General features: G+C 41.8%; 1 pseudogene; it reads right to left on the minus strand.

Annotated features, from left to right (window-relative positions):
- Positions 1-4378: 4378 nt before the first annotated feature.
- Positions 4379-6859, minus strand: Abcf2-ps2 (ATP binding cassette subfamily F member 2, pseudogene 2; annotated as a pseudogene).
- Positions 6860-7244: the final 385 nt, after the last annotated feature.

Genomic DNA, 7244 nt, shown 5'->3' on the forward strand with positions numbered 1-7244 from the left:
AAGTAATTAGCATCCCTTTTCATCAGTGTTTTCCTTTTTTTAAATTTATCTACCTATTAATTAAAATGTAAATCGTACCATTTATTTGTGTCACATGGACTTATAAATAGCTGTGCTATACTTGAGATTAACATATGTTATTAGTTTTCAGTTTAATAATCTCAATTGTCTTTACTTTTACTTAGGATTCAGACTAAAGATCATATAGGTTTATAAAACATAAAAGCAGTTTCAATGGGATAAATAGAACAGGCCTTTTTTAAAGTGAAAGACTGAAGTGGAGATAATGGTGAGATTCCCTATTGGGTAAAGTCTTTGCTACAAAAGCACAGTAAGGGGTAACTTATATAGCCAAGAGCCATAGCCATAATCACTCTTGCTTTCACTCATGTAAAATACAAACAGGATGGTAAGCATGTATAATCTCACCACTGTGGCTTATTTGTACCAGCAATGTCAATGTCTAAAAATGTCTTCTAAGAACTTTGGTATTCAAGGATGTCTGCTGGCATTTTTCTTGATATGTTATGTCCTAGAGAAGATGTTTACTTAAAAACATTTGTGTTCAACACTGCTGACTTCACAGTAGGGAAAACAGAAAACCAAGACATCTCTAGAGTGGTCTGAGGATGTGTACAGGAACATTCCAGAAAACAGGAAATCTGATGAAACAGAGACATTCCCAAAGAGGAAGAACCAGAAGATGGTGTTTAATGCTGAATGCACTGGACTAAGTTAACTGGGATTTTATGTTTGCTACCTCCTCAATACCGAACAAGAGTGGGGCTTCAGAGGAAAGTTAGATATATTTTATAGATAAAAATATTAGCATAATATTTTCCTGGCTTAATGTTTGGTTTTCCTTTTTGCCTTTGTGATCTTGAATAGAGAAACAAGTCTTTTATAAATACTATAAGCTCAACCCAAAAAGTAAGGCCTTAAATGTTAATTTTAAGAACTTTGTGGTCTTCACTAAAGTTTCAACACAGCTAACCTTGGGAATCTGTTTCCTTACAAAGATGACACTTGGTATTGTCCTGAATTAATGAAAATAATGAATAGCCATATACTGATGGCTACATTTAAGACAGGAAAGCCTTAAATTTTCATTGTTGGAAGGTTCTATCTCACTGATTTTTCTTATGGTTGTAAATCTATTTGTGAAAAAAGGTAGGTGTGTGTGTGTGTGTGTGTGTGTGTGTGTGTGTGTGTGTGTGTGTTTCTCCATCAGTGCATTAATGGAGAGCCCTGAAATTTGGTAAAGAGCATAGAAATTTGTTTGTTTGACAAGGGTTGATAAACATTTGTATTTTCCTTTTTGTACTTTGTATTCTTCCTCTTCTTTCCAAACAGCCGATGTCTTAGTAAGTCTTAGTTCTTCTAGCACAGAACAAAAAAATGTCAAATAAATTATTGTTACTCAGAAAATGAAATCCAAAGCATGGTGTCCTGTAATATTTATCTCAGGAGTTGCTGTCAGAAATCTAGGTCCACCATATCCCTGCTTTCTTCCTTGGTGGTAAAGAGACACTTCTTTTCATAATGTCCCCTTATGTGATTGACAAAATATTTTTTTCACAACTGTATGACTGTATTTGCATGTTATGAATAAAAACAGAATAAACTGTTAAGTCGGTACCAGGGAAAGAAAGAAGGAACAGTAACCCATGGGTACAATACTTACATTTTCATATAGATGTTGCTTTGACTATTTGAATGTTTTTATTTCAGTTGGTTCTTGACACATATACCACTCTTTAAAGTACTCATTAAGCAGTAATTAAAAGAAAAAAGACTAGAACAATAGTCTAACCAGAAGTATATAGTAAAACAAACAAACAAACAAAAAAGGCAATTCGTGAACAAAAGTCTAATTTGATATTCCTGATTGGCTAGAGTTTTGTGTACCAGTTGCAACAGGATTGTGCCTCAACTTATTTTTCTTTTTAACTGAGGAAAATATGCACAGAAGACTTCACTAAAACCTGAGTTCTAAAATACCTCATCTTTACTGTTAAAATAGAAAATGAGTCATTGTTGAAAACACATAGAAAATGTGACTTTATTCTGCAAGTGTGATATTTTGTCATTATCTCCAGAGATGTGTAAGCATGATTTGCAGAGAAATGACTATATATGGACATTGCATTCTTACAAAATCACTGCTAGAAAAGTGTTATCAAAAAGGCAGAAAGAAAGAAAAAGGAATGAGAATCCAATGTGTCAAGAGAAAGGAAACTTTTCAGAGACCTAGGTTACAGGAAATGGTAGGTAAGGAAAGAAATAGGTGACATTAATAAAAATCATAAGTTTCTACTTTCATATCTGAAGACTGATTATGGCTATAGCTCTTGGCTATATAACTTATATATTACTTACAAAGGAAGACATATTAAAATACCCATAAGGAAGTTTTCCATGATTTATATTATTTCTGTTGGGAAGCAAGTGCTAGAATGAGGGTCAAGTTTCTAAGCCTCATCTGTATATTAAATACAATTCAGCAGGTCTCAACGCACAGCTTTTCTGATTGTTACTAACATAACTAGAATATTATTAGGCAGTGGCATCTTGTTCTTTGGTTGACCTTTTAAATTGGAACTGGTTAGCCCTAAGTATTTGTGTATTATATGTTATATCATGAGATTTTAATGAATTATTCCTTATTAAATATCAGTTTAGTGAGAATGACATACTGAAGTGATTTGGAGTTTGTACAATCATTGCCTTAGGAGCACACCGATTTGCAGGTTCCATAAATGAAGCTGTAGCATCCTTTAAGGCCTTTCTCTTAATTACTTACTTCCATAAACATGGATCAGGTCCCCATCTTAGGGAAATCCCATTTATATCACTAGTGAGTTTCTGGTTGATACTTGCGTACACTTTCTCATTCCTTGTGCATATCACCACTTTCAAATTGATTCTAGGTCAATAGCTCTCATAGACAAAATCCAAAGGGGTAGATAATAATTAAATACATAAGTATCTGTTTCATATTTACATACACCTATAGATGTTCATATATTTATTAATATATTTTACTTTATTAAATAGGAATATAATTATAACATTTTTCTATTTCCTTCCTACAATCATTCTCATATGACCCCCTCTCTACTTCATGGAATCTTTCCTTGAATTGCTTTTATATAAAAATACAGTCACGTGCACATACACCTGCATGTATGTACTGCTCACTCTATAGTTACTTCTAAGTATAAAATTTCAAGAATGACCATTTGGTATTAAATAAGTAATTAGTGTACTTTCCCTAGAAATATTATTTATTATTCTTTTGGGATTTTTAAAAAAATTATTTAACCAATTTTTTACACGCCAAATTTTATCCCCCTCCTGGTCCACACTCTGACTCTTCCACATCCCTCCCAAATCTCCCCACTCCCTGGGACCTCCAGTCTCAGGAGGATAAGGTACATCTTCTCTTAGTGAATCCAGATCTGGCAGTCCTCTGCTTTATATATGTCAGGGGCCTCATATCAGCTGGGGTATGCTGCCTGGTTGGTGGTCCAGTGTCTGAGAGATTTCCCTGGTCCAGGTTAATTGAAACTGCTGATTGTCCTACAGGGTCACCCTCCTCCTCAGCTTCTTCCAGCTTTTCCCTAATTCAATTACAGGGGTCAGCAGCTTCTGTCCATTGGTTGGGTGCAAATAACTGCATATGAATCTTTCAGCTGCTTGATGGGTCTTTCTGAGAGCAGCCATGATAGTCTCTTTTTGTGAGTACTCCATAGCCTCATTAATAGTGTCAGGCCTTACGGCCTCCCCTTGATCTGGATCCCACTTTGGGACTATCTCTGGACCTCCATTCCCTCAGGCTCTTCTTCGTTTTCCCCCTCAGTTCTTTCAGACAGGAACAATAATGGGTCAGAGTTTTTGACGGTGAGATGACAACCACAGCCCTCAATTGATACCCTGTCTTTCTGCTGAAGGTGGTCTTTCCAATTCCCTCTCCCCACTGCAAGGCATTTTATCTAAGTTTCCTCCCTTTGAGTACATTACATCCCAGGTCTTTGCTACATTCTGGACCAACCCCCCTCCAACCTCCTACCTCCCAAGGTTGCCTGTTTCCATTCTTTCTGATGGTCCTCAGGGCTTCAGTCCTTTTCCCTCACCCAATACCTGATCATATTCCCCTCCCTGTCCCTTTTGCCACCCAGGTTTCTCCTGTGATTGCTTTCTTCTCCCTCTCAAGTGGGATTGACCAATCCTCATTTGGGCCCTTCAGCTTGTTAACCTTGTTGAGTTCTGTGAACTGTATCCTGGGTATTCTGTACATTTTTGGCTAATATCCACTTATTAGTGAGTGCATACCATGCATATCTTTTGGGTCTGAGTTACTTCACTCCGTATGATATTTTCTTTTTTTTTTTCTTTTTTTTTTTTTTTTAGTTTCCTCCTCCTTTATTGGACACTTGGTAGATGACTCATAGATCTACACTGTTAAATAATTATTAAAATACCGACCAGGACTAGGCCCTGTCCCAGAGCTCCAAACCAGAAGCAATAAAGAACGGGGGTGATGGGCTGGTGGTATTTCTCCAACATCACCGAAACCCATAATGAGGCTCTTGAATCCTTCCAGGGCCAGAGCAGGGCTTGGGCCCTGGGGTTAACCCAGGTACCCCTGGCTGCATCTTTCAGGGCAAGGTCACCAGCAAGGGTCTGGAGGGAACAGCCAGCCGAGTCCAGACAGACAGACCCAAATGGAAGGAGGGTAGGAAATGGACAGGCGCTGTCCAGCTGGAGATAGGATGCAGTGAAGGCAGGCTGAGGGGAGAGGCTGGGGGCAGCATTGCGGCAGTGCGGGAGTGCGGCCCCAGGGTCCTGTCCTGAGTGGCTGGTCAGGTGTCAGCTGGCAGTCTCCAGGTGGCATTCCTGACCCAAGCCTAGCTGAGGGCTCACACGTTGTGGGTCCTCTTGGTGAGCTGGGGCTCCTCATCCACCAGCTTGGACTTGAGGTGCTCCTTGTAGGCTAGGATGTCTCCAGGCCACTTGGTGATTGTCTGCTTCTCACAGACCCAACTCTCCTGTGCAACCTGCTGGATGAGTCTGAAGTCATGGCTGACGAGCATCATGCCACCCTCGAACTCATTGATGGCATCTGCCAGAGCATCAATGGTCTCGATGTCCAGGTGATTGGTAGGCTCGTCCAGAAAGAGCATGTGCGGATTCTGCCAGGCCAGCCAGGCCAGACACACTCGGCACTTCTGCCCATCTGACAGGTTCCGGATTGGGCTCACCTGCTGTTTCCCAGTGAGGCCATATCTCCCAATGATCTTCCTCATCTCCTCCTTCTCCTTGATCTCTGGGTAGCACTTCATCATGTACTCCAAAGGGGAAAGGTCCAGGTCCAGCTGCTCCTGTAAGTGCTGATGGTAACGCCCTATCTTGACATGACGATGCTTCCGGATCATTCCATCTGTAGGCAGAAGCTCTCCAGTTAGCAGCTTCAACAGAGTGGACTTCCCTGCTCCGTTGGGCCCTACCAGAGCCACTCGTGTGTCAAGGTCAATGCCAAATTCTAGATTATTGTAGATGCAAGGCCCGTCTTTTGTATACTTGAAGCTCGCGTTCTGCACCATAATGACAGGTGGTGGGATCTTACCACACGGTGGGAAATAAAATGATAGCATCTTGTCACTCACAACCCTTTCTGTCAGTCCGGATGTCATCATTTTCTGTAGTGTTTTCTCTTTGCTTTGAGCCTGCCGGGCCAGCGTGGCACTGCCATGGCCAAACCTGGCAATGTAGTTCTTCATGTGTGCTATCTGGTCCTGCTCCCAGTGAAACCTCTTCATCTGGTTCTCTTCCAGCTCCAGCCGTGTCTTCACATACTGATCATAATTACCCGTGTAGTACTTCAGTTTCTTGTTGTGCATGTGGATGATATTGGTGCAGACCCCATTCAGGAAGTCCTGGGAATGGGACACAAGGACCAGGATGCGCTTGAAAGTCTTGAGTTCCTCTTCCAGCCACACGCAAGCATCCAGGTCCAGGTGGTTGGTAGGCTCGTCCAGCAGCAGCATGAAGGGTCGAATGAAGAGGGCTCTAGCAAGAGCAACTCTCATCCGCCAGCCACCACTGAAGTCTTTCAGCTTCTTGCGCTGCATGGCAGGTGTGAAACCCAATCCGTGTAAGATCCTTGAGGCCCTCATCTCAGCTTTGTCAGCATCCAGCTCTTCCAACCGTTCATAGAGTTCCATGAGCTTCTCACACTCCGCATCCTCATGAGCCAAGCGCTCAGCCTCTCTCTCCAGCACGGCCTGCTCTGTGTCCACCTCCATCACACACTGCAAGGGTGTCTTATCGCTAGGGGGCATCTCCCGAGTCAGATGGTAGATGTCGATGTGCTCAGGGATGGGTACTTCACGTTTTCCAACGGCAGAGAGCAGCATGGACTTTCCAATTCCATTTAAGCCAATGAGGCCATAGCGCCGGCCTGAGTTTAATTCCAGTTTGGTGTCGCTGAGCAGCTCTTGACCATGAAAGGTGAGTGAGAGGTTGATGATGTGGACGTCAGTACTGTTGAGGTGAGAAGCCAGGACGCCGGTGACAGCTCGAGCAGCAGCTTTCTTCATCTCAAAGTCCTCCAGCTCCTTGGTCAGCAAATCCACTTCTGTGGTCTCTCTGCCATTGGTCTCATTTTTCTCCTCTGCCACCTGAGGTTCTGTGACAGCATCTCCATTTTCTTCATGTCCCTTTCTGGGCCGCTGTCGAGCTTTGGCGGCTTCCTTCTTTTTGGCTGCCTTCTTCTTAGCCAGGTCGGAAGGCATGATGATGAGCCACAGGGGTAGTTACTGTTCTTTCAGGAGTGGGGCTCGCCGCTCGGCCTCTCCGTATGATATTTTCTAGTTCAATTCATTTGCCCGCAAAAATCAGGATGTCCTCATTCTCAATAGCTGAATAGTATTCCATTGTGTAAATGAACCACATTTTCTGGATTCATTCTTCTGTTGTGGGACATCTGGATTGTTTTGATTTGCATTTTCCCAATCACTAAAGACTTTGAACATTTCTTTAGCTGCTTCTTAGCCATTTGAGATTCCTCTGCTGTAAATTCTCCATTTATTTCTATACACCATTTTTTAATTGGGTAGTTTGGTGTTTTGGTGGTGAGCTTCTTGAGTTCTTTTCATATATTGGATATTAGCCCTCTATCAGATGTGGAATGAGTGAAGATTTTTTTCCAATCTGTAGGTTGCAGATATGTCCTGTTGACT

Source organism: Rattus norvegicus, chromosome 4 (assembly GCF_021556685.1).
Source record: "Rattus norvegicus strain SHRSP/BbbUtx chromosome 4, alternate assembly SHRSP_T2T, whole genome shotgun sequence".
Lineage (NCBI taxonomy): Eukaryota > Metazoa > Chordata > Mammalia > Rodentia > Muridae > Rattus > Rattus norvegicus.